The sequence below is a fragment of the Cryptomeria japonica genome, chromosome 9, assembly GCF_030272615.1.
Source record: "Cryptomeria japonica chromosome 9, Sugi_1.0, whole genome shotgun sequence".
Taxonomy (NCBI): Eukaryota; Viridiplantae; Streptophyta; class Pinopsida; order Cupressales; family Cupressaceae; genus Cryptomeria; species Cryptomeria japonica.
This window is the reverse complement of record NC_081413.1, coordinates 575,397,973-575,416,117: the sequence shown is the minus strand read 5'-3', so window position 1 is coordinate 575,416,117 and position 18,145 is coordinate 575,397,973.

Genomic DNA, 18,145 nt, shown 5'->3' with positions numbered 1-18,145 from the left:
TAAAGGCTATTAAAGACTTCTAAGATCTATTTCTCTCTCTCTCTCTCTCCCCTTTTATTCAAGTCTTATTTGATTAAAGAATTTTAGGATATATCTCCTTACTTAAGACTAGATCTCTCTCTCTGTAGTCTTCTTAGGTGATTTAAAAGTTTATTTATCTCTCTCTCTCTCCCCTTTTATTCTTGAGTCAAGTATGTGATTGAAGAATTTTAGGATCTTTATCTCTCTTTCACTCTCTCTCTCTTTAGTCTTCTTAGGTGAACAAGTAGTTTCTAGTCTCTCTCTCTCTGTATCTCATTTTAGTCTTCTTAAAGGTTATTAAAGACTCTTTCTCTCATGCTCTCGTTTTAGGTCAAGCACAAGATCAAGTAGAAGCTCAAGCTACAGAAGTTGGAGAAGGGTCAACCCAAGCTCAAACAAGTATGCACATCTTCTCTCTCTATCTCTCTCCTTTAAGTCTTCTTAAGGGTAATTAAATATTTTTAGGACCTTTCTCTCTCTCTAGATCATTTTAGTCTTCTTAGGTGATTAAATATTTTTACTCTCTCTCTCTCTCTAGTCCTCTTAGGTGAACAAGTAGTTTCAGTATCTCTCCTTATGACTCTCTCTCTCTCTCTCCCCTTTTGTTTCAAGTCTAATTTGAATAAATAATTTTAGGATCTTTCTCTCCCTAATCACCTTTGTACTTAAATAATCTCTCCACTTAAGACTCTCTCTCTCTCTCTCTCTCTCTCTCTCTCTCTCTCTCTCTCTCTCTCTCTCTCTCTCTCTCTCTCTCTAGTCTTCTTAGGTGAACGATTAGTTTTAGTCTCTCCCCTTAATACTATCTCTCTCTCTCACTCTGATGCAGAAGCACCAGAGTAATTCAAACCGACACCTTGATTTGATCCCCGTGAGACACAGATCCCGGTATTGGACCAATATTGGTGTGCTCTTACCGGTTGGTTTTGTAGTGTATGGAATTGGGTTGTGGGTGATCTCTACAACTTGCATATCGATGTTTCTTTGAGCCTTGTTTGATGTTCCCGAAAGGACCATGTGATTGGAAGTCGTTCTTGGTGACTTGGGTCGATGTGTTGTTGTTTATACGTTTCATTCATGAACCGGTTGGTCTTTGGCCGACTTGATCGAGTTGTTAATGCTTGCGGATGGTATAAAGGAAAAGTTTAGAGATTCATTTCAAGACAGAAGACAGAGGATAGAGATCAGAGAAAATAGAGATCGAGCAATATGTAGTTTCCAGAGAGATTCTGGTCCAGGGAGACAGAAGTCCAGAGGGGCAGAAGTCTAGATCAGTGAAGAGCAGTGCAGACTGTTACTAGAGACCTATTTGTCGAACAAAAGATCTGTGGATCTTAGATTTGTATGACGGAATATTTGTAACACTGGGCTGTGCTCCACCATGTGTAGCCGCTTAAGGCTTATGTTAATCTTTGAATGGTTGCAATGATGTTTTATTTATTACCGGTTATATTGTGTGTTGCTTCTATCGGTTAAGGTTGCTTACCAATTAGACCTTGTGCTCTGTTAGCGGTTGTCGGTATCTTGCATAGTGTTTCATGTTAAGTTGGTACCTTTCATTGTGTTTTGTGTTATGAGTTGCAAGGCGGGGATGTCCTTCATTGGACCTCCCTACCTTGACTACACCAAGTGGTATCAGAGTTGGTTTGTGAACCTGTTGATCGAGGAAGACCCGGTTATGTACCAATTGGTTGGAAAGAAAGTTGAGGCAGCTTGTAGACTTGTTCAGATCATTGAACGTGAGGCAGTACAAGGCTTGCAAGTAGACCGCTGAACCTAGAGCTTGATCTTGAGGCAGTTAGTGGATGAAACTTGAACAAATTGCCAAAACGATGCAGGCTACATAGTGGACCGATAGATCGCCGAGGAGAGGCAACCAAAATCTGTAGGCAAACTATCGAACCCCTGAGGCAGTTGCAAGTACCTACTAACAGATCGTCGAACCAGATCAAGTGATGGGACTCACTTTTCAATTAACCCTAAGAGTCTGATAGAGGACCACTGGAGTAGTTCAAATCGACACCTTGATTTGATCTCAATGGGACGTCGATCCCAGTATTGGCCCAGTATTGGTGTGCTCTTACCGGTTGGTTTTGCAATGTATGGAATCAGGTTGTGGGTGATCTCTGCACCTTGTGGATCAATGTTGCTTTGAGCCTTGTCCGATGTTCCCTGAAGGACCGCGTGATTCTAAGTCTTTCTTGGTGACTTGGTCAATATGCTATTGCTTATATTTTTTCATCATGAATCGATTGGTCTTTGGCCGAATTGATCGAGTTGTTAATTCTTGCGGATGGTATAAAGGGAAAGTTTAGAGATTCATTTCAAGAAACAAGACAGAGGATAGAAGACAAAGAAAATAGAGATCGAGCAAGATGTAGTTTCCAAAGAGATTCTAGTTTGGGGGGATTGAAGTCTGGAGGGATGGAAGTCTGGATCAGTTCAAAATAGTGCAGACTATTACCAGAGACCTATTTGTCGAGCAAAAGATCTGTGGATCTTAGGTTTGTATGTTGATGGAATATTTTGTAACCCTGGGCTGTGGTCCACCATGTGTAGTTGTTGAAGGCTTATGTTTAATCTTTGAATGGTTGTAATGATGCTTTTATTTGTTACCAGTTATATTGTGTGTTGCTTCTACCGACCAAGGTTGCTTACCGGTTAGACCCGTGTTCTGTTACCGATTGTTGGTATCTTGCATAGTGTTTCATGTTAAGCTGGTACCTTTCATTGTGTTTTGTGTTATGAGCTGCAAGGCGGGGATGTCCTTCATTGGATCTCCCTACCTTGACTGCACCAAGTGGTATCAGAGCTAGTTTGTGAACTTGTTGATTGAGGAAGACTCAGTTATGTACCGATTGGTTGGAAAGAAAGTTGAGGCAGCTTGTAGACTTGTTCAGATTGTCGAAAGTGAGGCAGTACAAGGCTTGCAAGTAGACCGCCGAACCTAGAGCTTGAGCTTGAGGCAGTTAGCGGGTGGATACTTGAACAGATCTCCAAACCAAGGCGGGCTGCAGAGTGGACTAATAGATCATCGAGGAGAGGCAACTGGAATCTATAGACAGACTACCAAACCCTTGAGGTAGTTGCAAGTACCTGCTAACAGATCGCCAAACCAAATCAAGTGATGGGACTCACTTTTTAATTACCCCGAGAGTCTGATGCAGGAACACCAGAGTAGTTCAAACCGACACTTGATTTGATCTCGGTGAGACACCGATCCCGGTATTGGTGTGCTCTTACTGGTTGGTTTTGTAGTGTATGGAATCGGGTTGCGAGTGATCTTTGTAACTTGTAGATTGATGTTGCTTTGATCCTTATCTGATGTTCTCAGAAGGACCGCATGATTGGAAGTCATTCTTGGTGACTTGGGTCGACATGTTATTGTTTATACATTTCATCATGACCAATTTGTCTTTGGCTAACTTGATCGAGTTGTCAATGCTTGTGGATAGTATAAAGGAAAAGCTTAGAGATTTATTTCAAGATAGAAGACAGAGGACGGGGATCAAAGAAAAATAGAGATCGAGCAAGATGTATTTTTTGGAGAGATTCTGGTTTGGAGGTGCAGAAGTCCATATTAGTGCAGACTATTATCGGAGACCTATTTGTCAAGCAGAAGATCTACGAATCTTAGATTTGTATGTTGATGGAATATTTTTTAACCCTGGGTTGTTGTCGAGCATGTGTAGCCATTGGAGGCTTATGTAAATCTTTATATGGTTGTAATGATGGTTTTATTTGTTACCAGTTATATTGTGTGTTACTTTTACCAGTTAAGTTTTCTTACCGATTACACCTTGTTGGCATTGCGTTGTCATTGATGTCCACATGTATAGCAGGTTACTAGTATAGCTTGTCACCAATAAGAAGAGGATGTCAACCGGCATTGTGGTCATTGGAGTCACCGATACACAAGTTAGTGTTGGATACATAAGTTGGTATGTTGATCGATGAATAGGCATTGGAGACAATTGGCATTGTGGAAACGCAAACCGGTGAGTGATGTGTTGGCAGTGTATGGTTTCCATCTGGCAAGCATGTGACTAGTAAGCAAGCAAGGTTGAGCTAATGGAGATAGTGCAGGCAACCAGTTCACAGTTGGGTGTCATACAGCAGGACTCCCATCGGATGAAGAGGTTATCATAGGATGAAGATATGACCAATAGAGTTTGGGCTATTGCAATTTAGTAAGGTAGACAAAGGGGGTGTCTACCAGGTTATGTGCTTGATTGAAGATACGTCTGCTCAATTTCAGTAAAGTCAGGTTTAGTGCATTGGTCCATCCACTTCTACCGATAATTGGTAATACTTATCTTATCTCCCAACATGCATAGAATGCATTATAACCCTTCGAGATAAGACAATCAAAGAAGTTAAAGGCAGGTGGTTGAAGACACATACCGGATGACCAAAGTGAAACATTAGAATCCTCCAACATGTGAAATTGGAAATGTGTACCGAATCGGCAAGGAAAAGTATGATGAGCTATCGGTACAAGAAGAGGAAGAGTGAAGAGTGATGAGTTTGTCACTTTGACAAACTAGTTGAGAGGAGAACCGGTCAAATGAAGAATAAGGTAAGTGTTAGCATTTGTGGACATGGATTCATTCCGGGTTGCTGATATCAATAAAGATGCTTGTTGATGATTGATGTCTGAGATTATTATGCAACCAGTATGATAGGAGGTGTGCATTAGAGACTATTGACATGTCAATGTCAACCAGTAAGAGAGCAAAGAGGCAAAGTGAAAAGATCCTATCAGATGGACATGTGTATAGTGACTCACTCTAGATACATGTTATGGATTGACAAGTGTGGCGACCAAGCAAAGTGATCCAACCGGCAAAACAGAGAAAAGCATGGCATGAAGGTTGATCGGTTAGTGTATAATCAGTAGGGTAAGAAAACCGATAGTATGAAGTATACATTGGTTGTGTGTTGTGGTCGGTGACTAAGCCTAACCTACATAGTGAAGTGATTTGGATGCCGACAAAGAAGACACATAGACTCTAGGTGTCAAACGTGCAGTGGTCGGTGAAGTGTGAGTCGGTGAGGTAGTTGCCGACTGAGTCTGCATAGAGGTTTGCGGCTCGATGCAGACTGAAGATCAAAGGGATGCAGTGGTCGATGAAGGACATCCAGTTGCAGATCTGATTTGGAACAGGAAACAAAGAGACCATTTATTGTTATTGACAGAAGCAGGTCGATGATCAGTTTGTTGTGTTTGCTAAATATAGCAAACGTGTATTGGAAGCAGCAATATTGGCGGTGATGTTTGATTGCTTGCAGGTTGTCAATCCCCATGCAGATCAGATATGATTTGATATTGTCCACAGTCGGTGGAAGGAACCCTTGCACGCCAAGTTTGAATGTTTGTCTTGGTAGGAAAGCTCTCCTATAAATATGCAGATCAAAGACCTTAGTTGAATGATGTTACTAGATGATGTTGCATGCCAGATGTGGAGGTAGACAGAGTGTTGGTCAACCAAAGTGTTGAAGGAGCAAAGACATTGAAGCGATTGATTTCTCGAAGAGTTTAACCAGCAAGAAGGGTTTAACCCAAAAGGTGAAGGCAACCAGTGGACTGTCACTAAGTTTGACAGTGGTGTGAACCGGAAGTGTTTGTTAAGCTTAGTAAGAAGGTAGTAGAGAGTGAGGCAAGGCAGAGTGAGAAGAGGTTAGTTAAGTCAGAAGCAAAGGAGAAGGGAATTAGGCCGAGAGGACTGAGAACCGGTAACTAGATGCATGGTTTGATAGCCCATCCAACCGATAGAGTCTGAATCGGTGAGGAAGTTGTAGTGAGAAAAGGAGAGCAGAGAGAGAGTGAGAAGAATTCAGGCATGGAAGAGGCTAAGTAGTAGAAGATCCAGAGAGGATGAGAAGAGTACCAGTGGTGACAAGTTGTAGAGGGTCTGAGCAATCAGAGAACCAACAGAGAATAGAAGTAAGGAAAGGCAAGAACCGGTAGAGAACAGAACCAGTTTTGAACCGGAAGAGAAGAGAGAACTGACAGAGAAAAAAGCAGAGTTGAACCAATAGAGAGAAGTTGCAAAGGTTATAGAACTCATTTGTAACTGGGTTATTACTTTTGTATTGTTAGCATTCATTGTAATCACTGAGTTGGTGCTCGGTGCAGGGGTTGGTGCCCCTTGGGTTGGTGCTCCTTGGGTTGGTGCCCTAAATCAGGGGTTGGTGCCCTAAAATCAGGGGTTGGTGCCCTAAACATTGTAATACAGTTGTTCATTGTGAGGCTATATTGGAGTAGTAGACTCTAGCAGCATTTCTCACCGAGGTTTTTCCCATATTGGGTTTTCCTCATATATCTGGTGTTGTGTGATGTATCCTTGTGTGTGCTTGCATAATGTTCTCTTCCCTTATCTCATCGGTATGTCTTCTTGGTCTTTGATATGTTAACCGGTATTCACATTTAGGATTAAAAGGGTTAAGATTGGAAACCACTGATTCACCCCCCCCCCTTCCTCTTAGTGGCATATTGTGTTCTACAGACCTTGTGTTTTGTTATTGATTGTCGGTATCTTGCATAGTGTTTCATGTTAATCTGGTACCTTTCATTGTGTTTTTTGTTTTGTGTTATGAGCTACAAGGCGGGGATGTCCTTTATTGGATCTCCCTACCTTGATTGCACCACACTCTCACTCACTCTCTCTCCCCTTTTTTTCAAGTTTTATGTGATTAAATAATTTTAGGATCTTTCTCTCTTTCTCTCCCTAATCACCTTTGAACTTAAATAATCTCTCCTTTTAATACTTTATCTCTCTCTCCCTTTAGTCTTCTTAGGTGAACTTGAGTGGTTTCTTGTCTCTCCCCTTAAGACTCTCTCTCTCTCTCTCTCTCTCTCTCTCTCTCTCTCTCTCTCTCTCTCTCTCTCTCTCTCTCTCTCTCTCTCTCGCTCTCTCTCTCTCTAGTCTTCTTAGGTGAACAAGTAGTTTTAGTCTCTCCCCTTAAGACTATATCTCTCTCTCTATCACTCTCACTCTCTCTCTCTCTCCCCTTTTTTTCATGTCTTATGCGATTAAATAATTTTAGGATCTTTCTCTCTTTCTCTCCCTAATCACCTTTGAACTTAAATAATCTCTCCCCTTAAGACTCTCTCTCTCTCTCTCTCTCTCTCTCTCTCTCCTCTCTCTCTCTCTCTCTCTCTCTCTCTCTCTCTCTCTCTCTCTCTCTCTCTCTCTCTCTCTCTCTCCCTTTAGTCTTCTTAGGTGAAATTGAGTAGTTTCTTGTCTCTCCCCTTAAGACTCTCTCTCTCTCTCTCCCCTTTTTTTTAAGTCTTACGTGATTAAAGAATTTTAGGATCTTTCTCTCTTTCTCTCCCTAATCACCTTTGTACTTAAATAATCTCTCTCTCTCTCTCTCTCTCTCTCTCTCTCTCTCTCTCTCTCTCTCTCTCTCTCTCTCTCTCTCTCTCTCTCTCCTTTTAGTCTTCTTAAAGGTTATTAAAGACTCTTTCTCTCATGCGCTCTTTGTAGGTCAAGCACAAGATCAAGTAGAAGCTCAAGTTACAGAAGTTGGAGAAGGGTCAACCCAAGCTCAAACAAGCATGCACATCTTCTCTTTATATCTCTCTCCTTTTAGTCTTCTTAAGGGTAATTAAAGATTGTTAGGACCTTTCTCTCTCTCTAGATCATTTTAGTCTTCTTAGGTGATTAAATATGTTTAGTCTCTCTCTCTCTCTCCCCCCCCCTTTTTTAAAGTATTATGTGATTAAAGAATTTTAGGGTCTTTCTCTCCCTAATCACCTTTGTACTTAAATAATCTCTCCCCTTAAGACTCTCTCTCTCCCCCTTTAGTCTTCTTAGGTGAACTTGAGTAGTTTCTACTCTCTCTCTCTCTCTCTCTCTCTCTCTCTCTCTCTCTCTCTCTCTCTCTCTCTCTCCCCCCTTTTTTTCAAGTCTTATGTGATTAAATAATTTTAGGATCTTTCTCTCTTTCTCTTCCTAATCACCTTTGAACTTAAATAATCTATCCCCTTAAGACTCTCTCTCTCTCTCTCTCTCTCTCTCTCTCTCTCTCTCTCTCTCTCTCTCTCTCTCTTTCCTTAATACTCTCTCTCTCACTCTCCCCTTAAGACTATCTCTCTCTCTCCCCTTTTTTTCAAGTCTTATATGATTAAAGAATTTTAAGATCTTTCTCTCTTTCTCTCCCTAATCACCTTTGTACTTAAATAATCTCTCTCTCTCTCTCTCTCTCTCTCTCTCTCTCTCTCTCTCTCTCTCTCTCCTTCCTTTTAGTCTTCTTAAAGGTTATTAAAGACTCTTTCTCTCATTCTCTCTTTGTAGGTCAAGCACAAGATCAAGTAGAAGCTCAAGATAAAAAAGTTGGAGAAGGATCAACCCAAGCTCAAACAAGTATGCGCATCTTCTCTCTCTATCTCTCTCCTTTTAGTCTTCTTAAGGGTAATCAAATATTTTTAGGACCTTTCTCTCTCTCTAGATCATTTTAGTCTTCTTGGGTGATTAAATATGTTTAGTCTCTCTATATCTTTCTCTCATACTCTCTTAAATATAGGTCAAGCACAAGCTCAAGTAGAATCTCAACCTGTAGAAGTTGGAGAAGGGTCAACCCAAGCTCAAACAAGCATGCATGCATCACATATTTACTTCTCTCTATATATCTCTCTCCTATAATTAGACTTCTTAAGGGTAATTAAATATTTTTAGTCCATCTTTCTTTCTCTCTGGATTTTAAGTCATTATATAATTAAATTTATGCTATCTAGATTAAAATGTTTTTTTGTTTGTTTTGTGTGTAGCTTGTGCTCAACACGAAGAAGCTCAAGAAAATGTTGGACAAGGGGCAGCCCAATTTGAAGCAATGGAAGTTGGAGAAGGGTCAAAATTGCTTCCTTCTACTGGTATGAATGAGAATATGGATCTAGCTCAATGTGTAAAAGGAAAAATTAATTACAGAAACTTAGATCATTTTATTGAAATGGATGTGGACAAATTGAGATATTATGTTGAACAACCTACACATACTAATAGGAGGAGACTGAATAAAAAGTCAAAGAAAATAATTGTTGAGTTTGAGAATCTTGATGCATCTGAAAAGGCCCAACTATTATCAATTCAACTTCTTAATAATGAGCTAAAAGAGCCATTAAAATTGTTGGGTGTAGATACAACATTGAAAAAGAGGAAATTTTCCAACTTATAAAAAGATATTGTTGAAAATGTTAAGGTTGGTTTGGGTTCAATTGGAAAACGGTCTAGATATATGGATAAGGCCATTTCAAGAAGAGTAATATTGACATCTATTGCAAATAAAAACATGTCCCAAAAAAGACAAATATCCTCACTTTCATCTGAGATTGGATATAGTAGGAAGACAATATCACATTATGTGAAAAGGAGATTGAATTTGGATGATAGTGCATTGGAAGGCAATTGGGATATAATGTGTAGAGCTCCTCGTTCTGACGGGATTGAAGATGGTGTTAGGAACCTGGTCACTACATTTTGGAATGATCATACTCGTCCATCATCAAATAGTAGAGATGTCATTAAACATAGGATTGGGCCTAATGAATATGTGCTACATACAAAACATTGGTTGGACACCACGCAACATGAACTATACTTTTCATTTTGTAATTTAAATCCACGCATAAAGATTGGATAAACAATGTTTGAAAGATTAAATCCATATTATCTGAAGATAAACAAAGCTTTTGAAACTTGTTGTTGTCATTATAATATTGAATTTGATCTCTACGTGTTTCGAAAGATGATAGAAGAAAGTGTTGGTTTTCAAAATGCTCCCCCTAAATGGCCAAGTCAATTCATAGCATCAATTTTATGTGACAAATTGGATGATAATGCAACAGGTCAAATAGATTGCATAAATGGAAAATGTGAAACTTGTGGTAATTTGGCTAAATTCCCTTTGATAAATGAAGATACCGACATAACAAGGATGGTAAAATGCAAGAGTTACAAGTACATAAAGTCTGAAACAAAAGTTGGGAAAGAATCCACAATGTTAGAATATGTTGAAGAGGAGATACATGTTGGAACCTTTATGGATAATTTTCACAAATTGATTGAACCCTATATATGTCATACTTTTTTTGCTAAGCGGAAAGCACAACAATTCCAAACACCTAGAGACACTTTCCCACCTAGGACAATTTTATCAGTTGTCGACTTTGCAGAAAATTACTCTTTTGTTCATCAAAAACAAATGCAATCAGAATACTACTTTTCAGAGCATATCACTATTATGGTTTAGGTGTGTTATCGACATGCACAAAGAAATCTAGATGGTGTTGAAAGTACATTTGAAGCACGGGTCATTAAGAAAGAATATCACTTTTATGTTAGTGATGATAAAGAGCATGACACGCATTTTGTGGAACATTGCTTTAAGAAGTTTTTTGGATATTTGGAAAAAAGGGGCATACAAATTGAAAAGCATTTTGTTTGGTCAGATTGATGTGCAGCACAATTCAAATCATCGAGGCCATTTTATGCACTATGTAGATATCACCAAAACCAAAAGATACCACATGTTTGGAGTTTCTTCGAGAGTGGACATGGAAAGGGTGAGCATGATGGTGTAAGAGCCTACATCAAACATTCTTTAAGAAAGTATCAAATGAGTTATCAGGGATTTTGTATAAAATATGCACACGATGTTGTTGAATGGTGCAGGATGCACTTTGCACCAAATGAGGGTAGTACATCATCTGGATCATCCGATCAAGTCATACCATACAGAGTGTTCTGGGAGATATCAGGTAAGCAGGATCTTTCAAACTTAATTGATTTTAATTTCAATATATTCAAATTACTAGATACTAAAATTTAAGTTTACTTAATATTGAATTGAATATTTACGTATGCAAATTATTTTTTTATAAATGTTTCAAATGAAGATGTGGATAGAAGATCAATGTATGGATTCAAGAGGATAGAGAAAATGAGATCCTTACATTCTTTCATGAGTACGGATAGTCGCATGTGGTCATTGTACACAAGGGATTACTCATGCTTTTGTTTTGACTAGATTACTATGAAGAATGCATCAACCAAAAACGTGGATATGTCCATGAATGGAAATTGGTGTCACTAGATGTTACTAATACAAATAATGGAGATGAGGACGAAAGCTTCGATGACATTCCATTGATTTCTACCAGTTATGACCATATTTCAGGATTGATCAAAATTGGTACGTGTATTTATATTTAAATGTTTAAATTAAATTTCATGCGATACATATGATAGATTTATTTTTGTATATCTCAAAAATTCTTTAAACTAAATTGACCAATAAATTTTTTGCAGGACATGTATTTGCAATTATAGTAGAGCCTAAAAATGTAAAAGGTGTTAGTTACTATTTATTACGTTGCATAGAGGAGAGGAAAAAGTTAACAAAAGAAGAAATAAGCGATGGAATGTTGTTTCCCACAGGTTCAACGCACTTTATCTTAAATTACTACTCAAGTCACATGTTCTATTTATTAATATTGCTTCCTTCTAGTTGTATCTTGCATTCACATTGATCTAGCTATCGAATTCATGTACTTAAGTTTGAAAAGTACATTGTGTTTGAAATCTAATTTGAGATGTTGTTTCTCGTGTGCGGGTTCAGTTGTTGTTCAAGGAACATATTTGAAGCAAATAAAATTAGTTAAACATGGGATTCACTTTGTTGATTATCAACGTGACAACAAGGTCTATCACTATAGCCACCTTGTAATTGCTATCACCCTAACTCTTCATCCAGTCATAGGACATGACATTCGTAAGTGGAGACTGGATAGTGATGATCGTGAGAGAATATTTCAAGTTATCCAAGAGCAGGATGAACCACTTGATGTGGCCTAGAAATAACATGTATATGTTTGAAATTCTTGTGTCACTTAAGAACTAAATAATTTTGATCTGACATTTATATTTATGTCTTAAGGGGATACATAGTTAGGACATGGTTCAAGGGTGTAGTTCTCAAACTTTTAAATTAATTTTTCTTTGAACTGTTAAATGGATTAGATCTTGAGTTTACAAGGGGATGTTGAATTACCTAGAGATAAATGAGTTAATAATGTCTTAACCAAGTGGGAAGTTTAATAGTAGGACATGGCTTAATGAGATGATTTAAAATCTTATATGTGCATGCACTATTGAACTAAAAATGAAGTTTTATGATTTATTTTCATTGTGCAATTTAATTTAATAATATGTTTTTCATTGAATTAGATTTCAAAATTTTATGTAGTCTCTAAGATCTCTATGATGTAATTACTAGGACATGGCTGAAGGGGATGATTTAAAATCTTATGCATGTACATTTTCAACTCATCTATTTGAAAATTATAATGAATTGTATGTACATCTTGGGAATACATTGAATTACCTAGAGACGTGATTTTTAAATGGCTTAAGGGGATGTTTAATTAGGAAACAACTTAAGGGGATGTTAAACTAGGAAATGGCTTAAGGGGTTGATTTAAATTATTATGCATACATATCAATATCGACATGAAAAATGACTTGTTTTATGAAATTAATATGTATATTTGTTCATCTATTTGAAAATTATTTTATCAATTGTACATCTTGGGAATGTCATTACCTTAGAGACATGATTTTTAAATGGCTTAAGGGGATGTTCAATTAGGAAATGGCTTAAGTCTTAGATGATTAAAAATTCTATGCATTATGTATTGTTAAAACTGAACTTTAATGAAATTTAATCATCAAATGTTTAATCTAGAACATATTTAACATTATAATCTATGTAAATGCATGCATGTACACATACACATGTATATATACATGTATAAATTACATATTCTCAAGTGATCATCTTTTAATACATGTGTAGTTTTAACATCAAACAATATGTCAAACATTTAATACATAGAACATATTTTTAACATTATAATCTATGTAAATGCATGCATGTACACATACACATGTACATATATACATATAAATTACAGAAATACAATAATCTTTCAATGTATGTAGTTTTAACATCAAACATACAAATTAGATCATCTTGAATGTATTTAAATCATCAAACATGTCAATGTTGGCATTTTGATGATGTTTTGATTGTCATTGATGGACACACACTTTCTTGATGTATGAGTTATGCTCAACTGGTAAATGTTCCAACCGGTATTGTGTATTATTGAATGTATAGTCTTTAGACTATCGGTATTTTGCAGAAGATGGTTTACCGGTCACATATTGACTAAAGATCCCAAGCGGTATGAAGACCCCAAGCGGTTCGAGGATCTCAAGCAGTACGAAGGACCCAAGCGGTAGTTAACTTTTGATCGGAACACTACGATATTCCAGTCTTCATTTTTGACAACCGGTAATCGGTATATTGTATTAACTGGTATATATCTGTGATGAGTTACCAACCGATATTACTGTAATGTGTGATGAGTTATCATCCATTGACACTTTGGCGGTGTGTTTGTGTCGTGTTACCAAATGTGTCTAGATGCATTGTACCTAGGAACGTGTAGTCTGATTCTATTGGACCGACATGAAATCAAATTCCTTTATAAGGAAATCATGTCTAGGGTTTGCATGTATGAGATAGAGTATGAGAGATAGAATAGAGAAGGTTATGTGCAATCTTCGAAGAGAAGATTAGGTCTATGTGAAGAGATGGAGTGTGGAGACATTGAAGACTGAAGTGATGCCGAAATGCATTAGCAATGAGTTGTCAAGGATCTAATTAAGTATATTGTGCTATTATCTAGATCATTCACTTGTTGATTACTAATATCTTCAACAAGTCTGAAACCCTTAACCAGGTAGGCCCAGCAAAGCCTTTGTAAATCCTCTAACAAGGTGGTTCACAACTGTGGAACTGAAATCCTTTAACAAGGTAGTCTTTAATAGGACTTATCTCCTAATAGAGATCTAGATTCCTAACAGGACATGTTCTAGTGAAGAACATTGTATGACCTTAACCGGTCTGGTTACTATTCTGCAGATAGTTACTTGTGAGTTTCTGCTCACCGTGGTTTTTCCCATTTGGGTTTCCACGTCAAATATCTTGTGTTATGGTGATTGTGCTTTTGTGGGTGAATGCTTTGTTTGCTATTTGGTTTGCATTTATCTTAATCAGTTTATTAGTGAATCTATTGCACCGGTTATCTGCCAAACTGTTTAAAAGATTGATTACAGTATTTTTTGGTATACTAATTCACCCCCCCTCTTAGTATTCATCAATCAAACATATAAATCGGATCCTCATTTAATGCATATATATCTAGATCATCAAACACATGTCAAATGTATGTAATGTATATCAAACAACATGTCAAATGTATATATAAATCCTAGATCATCAAATGTATCTATATATGATATCAAACAAAATGTCAATAATGTGTATAAAATCTAGATCATCAAATGTCTAGCTAGATGGCCTAGCACCCTGGTCATCATGACGGCTCCTAGTGGAGCGATCCTCTGAATGACTATCTTTCTTAGAAGGATGAAACGATCCCTGCAAATAAAGTAATAAATGTACACACATGAACTAAATAAAATATACAAATTAAATTTACATGTATAAATTATAATCATTTAAAATTTAATGTATGTATGTACATGTACATAAAAATTTAAAACTTACATGTCTACTAGTGGTCACATCATCAAGTGAGTCTCGTTGACGTACACGATCAGAACTCAAGGAAGGAGTAACAAGAGGCATCTCCATCTACAAAATATATATATATATATATAAATTTACATGAAATCAAATTTTAATTTAGTTCATTTAACTTATTTAAATTATAAATTGGAAATTTGCAAAGCTCGTGATCATGATGTTAAATAAAATTTACCTATGTAGAAGGTGGCACCTAATAGTACTCAGACTCTCTATCCATGATCGTGTCCATTAAAATATCAAGATGTTGCTTGATCTCATCTAGCCTCAAATGTATATTTGCATCATGAGCGGCCGCCACATGTCTCAATAATGATGAATGCAAGGGACTGTGCAACTGGGATGGCATCGACGATGACTTTGAACGTGTCAACAAATCCATATAACATGTCATCGTCATGTTGAAGTCAACATCCTCCAAGCCAATATCATATGCACTCCTTAAAGGATCTGTACCATGTGTGGCCTCTCCCTTTGTGCCAGCAACAGAATGGTCTATAGGCGGATCCTAATGTGTGCTAATGCTGGGACCACCTGGATGATAAGAATGATCATCAAACCCTGAACATGGCTCGTGCAAGATGGAACCCACACAACCTCTAACCTCTTCTATAGGGATATGATGCTCAAACGCAATATATGCATATGCATCCAAAAGATCCACAGCTAAACTCATTAGAGTAATACATGTCATGTCCCTTGTAAGAACCTCCAGGTTAGCGGGCGAAGGGATGCCCATTACAACATAAGGATCATCTGAGCTACTACCACCTAGGTGTGTTGCATTGTATGCAGATGATCGAGAGCGTCGATGACTCATCAAATACTGGCTAACTCAATCACTAGATATTGAAGTGGTCGCAGCTGCAATGTCTTCAACTCTATGAATGGCCTCCCGGAGTTGGGTACTACGAACAACCTCATCTTCCTTAGGACCTAATGAAGGTGTAATAGCCAGTGCCCTCTGACCAACAATGGTCCTATGTGTTGGAATCTGTCGACCAGCTCGACGATAAGGGTCCCTGTCAGCAAGCCAACCACGACCATGTCCTAGATATGGTGGCAAATCAGTGTAGTTGATGGTCTTTTTCAAATGAACCTCAGCATACAACTGTCGTACAAAATAGAGTGAAATTTGGTCGTTATTTGGATAACAACCATGGGTAGCAAGGAAACGTGGGTATATCAAAGTAGCCATACCCTCATCCTCACATCTAGTGACCTAATATCCCTTCACCATGTTTTTCCCCACGTATGATGGGAAACAACGCTCTTTCAAAGTTTCCTTAGGCACTAAACCCTGAACCTCAGAAAGGGACAAACCACAAAAAACCTTTTGTCGCTTACTAGCAAGAACAACCTATATAGCATCAGTAGAAAAGGCACTAGCGCCCTGAATGTCATCCTTGATTTTCTCAAGGCTCCGAAGAATACTCTTACTTGTGTAACTACTATTGTTTATGGATGCTCTCAACTTTTCTATCTCAATATTCGTTTGTGAGAACAATTCCTGAGGGGGAATTGCATCATCTGTCATGATCAATGTGATGATAATATGTAGATCTGGTAGAACAAAAGGATAATTTAATGTCAAATACATTGCCTTCTAGACAAAATTACTGGATCTATGTAAATTCAAACTCATTCTATTTGAAATCTAATATTTAAATTTGTATGTATTAAAATGAACAAATTAATAAATTCTAAATGTATCTTGAACTAGTACAAGTTCATAATAATCTATCTAATAGAGATATTGAAAATAATTTAATAAATTAAATCTTGAACACAATATCATAAATGTTGCAATCAATTTCATATGTAGATCATCTCTAAGTCTAGTTCTAATCTAAAATATTTAAGAATACACATGAGTATTAAATGTATGCACATGAGAGAGAGAGAGAGAGAGAGAGTCTTAAGAGGAGAAAAAGAGAGATCTAGCTCAAGAGAGAGTTCAGGTCACCTGTTGAGGGGAGGGAGAAAGAGATATCTAAAGAGAGTCTTAAGTTTGGAGAGAGAGAGAGAGAGAGAGAGAGAGAGAGAGAGAGAGAGAGAGAGAGAGAGAGAGAGAGAGAGAGGTATTCTTAAAAGGAGAGATCTAGAGAGAGAGAGTCCACCTTGAGGGGAGGGAGAAAGAAAGATCTGAAGATAGAGTCTTACTTGGAGAGAGAGAGAGAGAGAGAGAGAGAGAGAGAGAGAGTCTTAAGGGGAGGGAGAAATCTAGAGAGAAAGAGAGAGAGAGAGTCTTAAGGGGAGGGAGAAAGAGAGAGAAAGAGAGAGTCTTATTTGGCTCGACTTAGGGGGAGAGAGAGAGAGAGAGAGAGAGAGAGATCTGAAGACCTGGAGTCTTACTTGGAGATATATATATAGAGAGAGAGAGAGAGAAAGAGGGGGGGAGAGTCTTAAGGGGAGGGAGAAATCTAGAGAGAAAGAGAGAGAGAGTCTTAAGGGGGGAGAAAGAGAGAGAAAGTGGTCTAGTCTTATTTGGGGCTCAGGAGAGAGAGAGAGAGAGAGAGAGAGAGTTTTAAGGGGATCTAGAGCTCGAGCAATTTGGTGATGGGCATAAAAAATCTACAACTTTAAATTTCGATATTGATTTGAAAGCTAGTTTGTCATTAGTTTCTTAGAGGATTTGAGGTGGAACACTATAAACAAAGACATGTTTTGGTTAATTTCATGTTTTGATTTAATTAGGAAAAAATTGAAGATTTTAGTTAATTTAATTCAAGTTAATGTCTCAAATATATATATATATATATATATATATATATATATATATATATGTTCTATTCTAGGGAAAAAAATGATTTAGAAAGTTTAAAGAGATAAAGTCTCCTAACTATATATATATATAAAATTTAATTTCTTAAAAAGAACTAAAATTTTTAACTTTTTCTAATCAAACATAAAATGTGTGTGTGTGTGTGCACGCACACACACATATGTACTTATATATACACATGTATATATGTACATATAAACACACATATAACTATATATATACATGTATATATGTATATATATGTATATATGTACATATATATATCTCGTATTTTTGTATATATATATACACACACACATACATATATATATATAGATGTATATATATGTATGTATATATATACATATATATATATACATACATATATGTGTGTGTGTGTGTGTGTGTGTGTGTATACATATATATATATATATATGTATATATGTATATACATATATATACATCTATATATATGTATATACATATACAGAAATACGGGATATACCTGTATATATATACACAAAATATATATTAAAATAAAATTATGTATACATGGGTCGAAATTGAACCAACCTGGTTCGGAGGTTCAAATGTTCCAAGGAAACCCGCAGGGTTTGGCCGCTCCCAAAATCGCTTTGTCGCTGTCAGCTGCCAAAAATGACAGTTTCAAACTTTTATTAA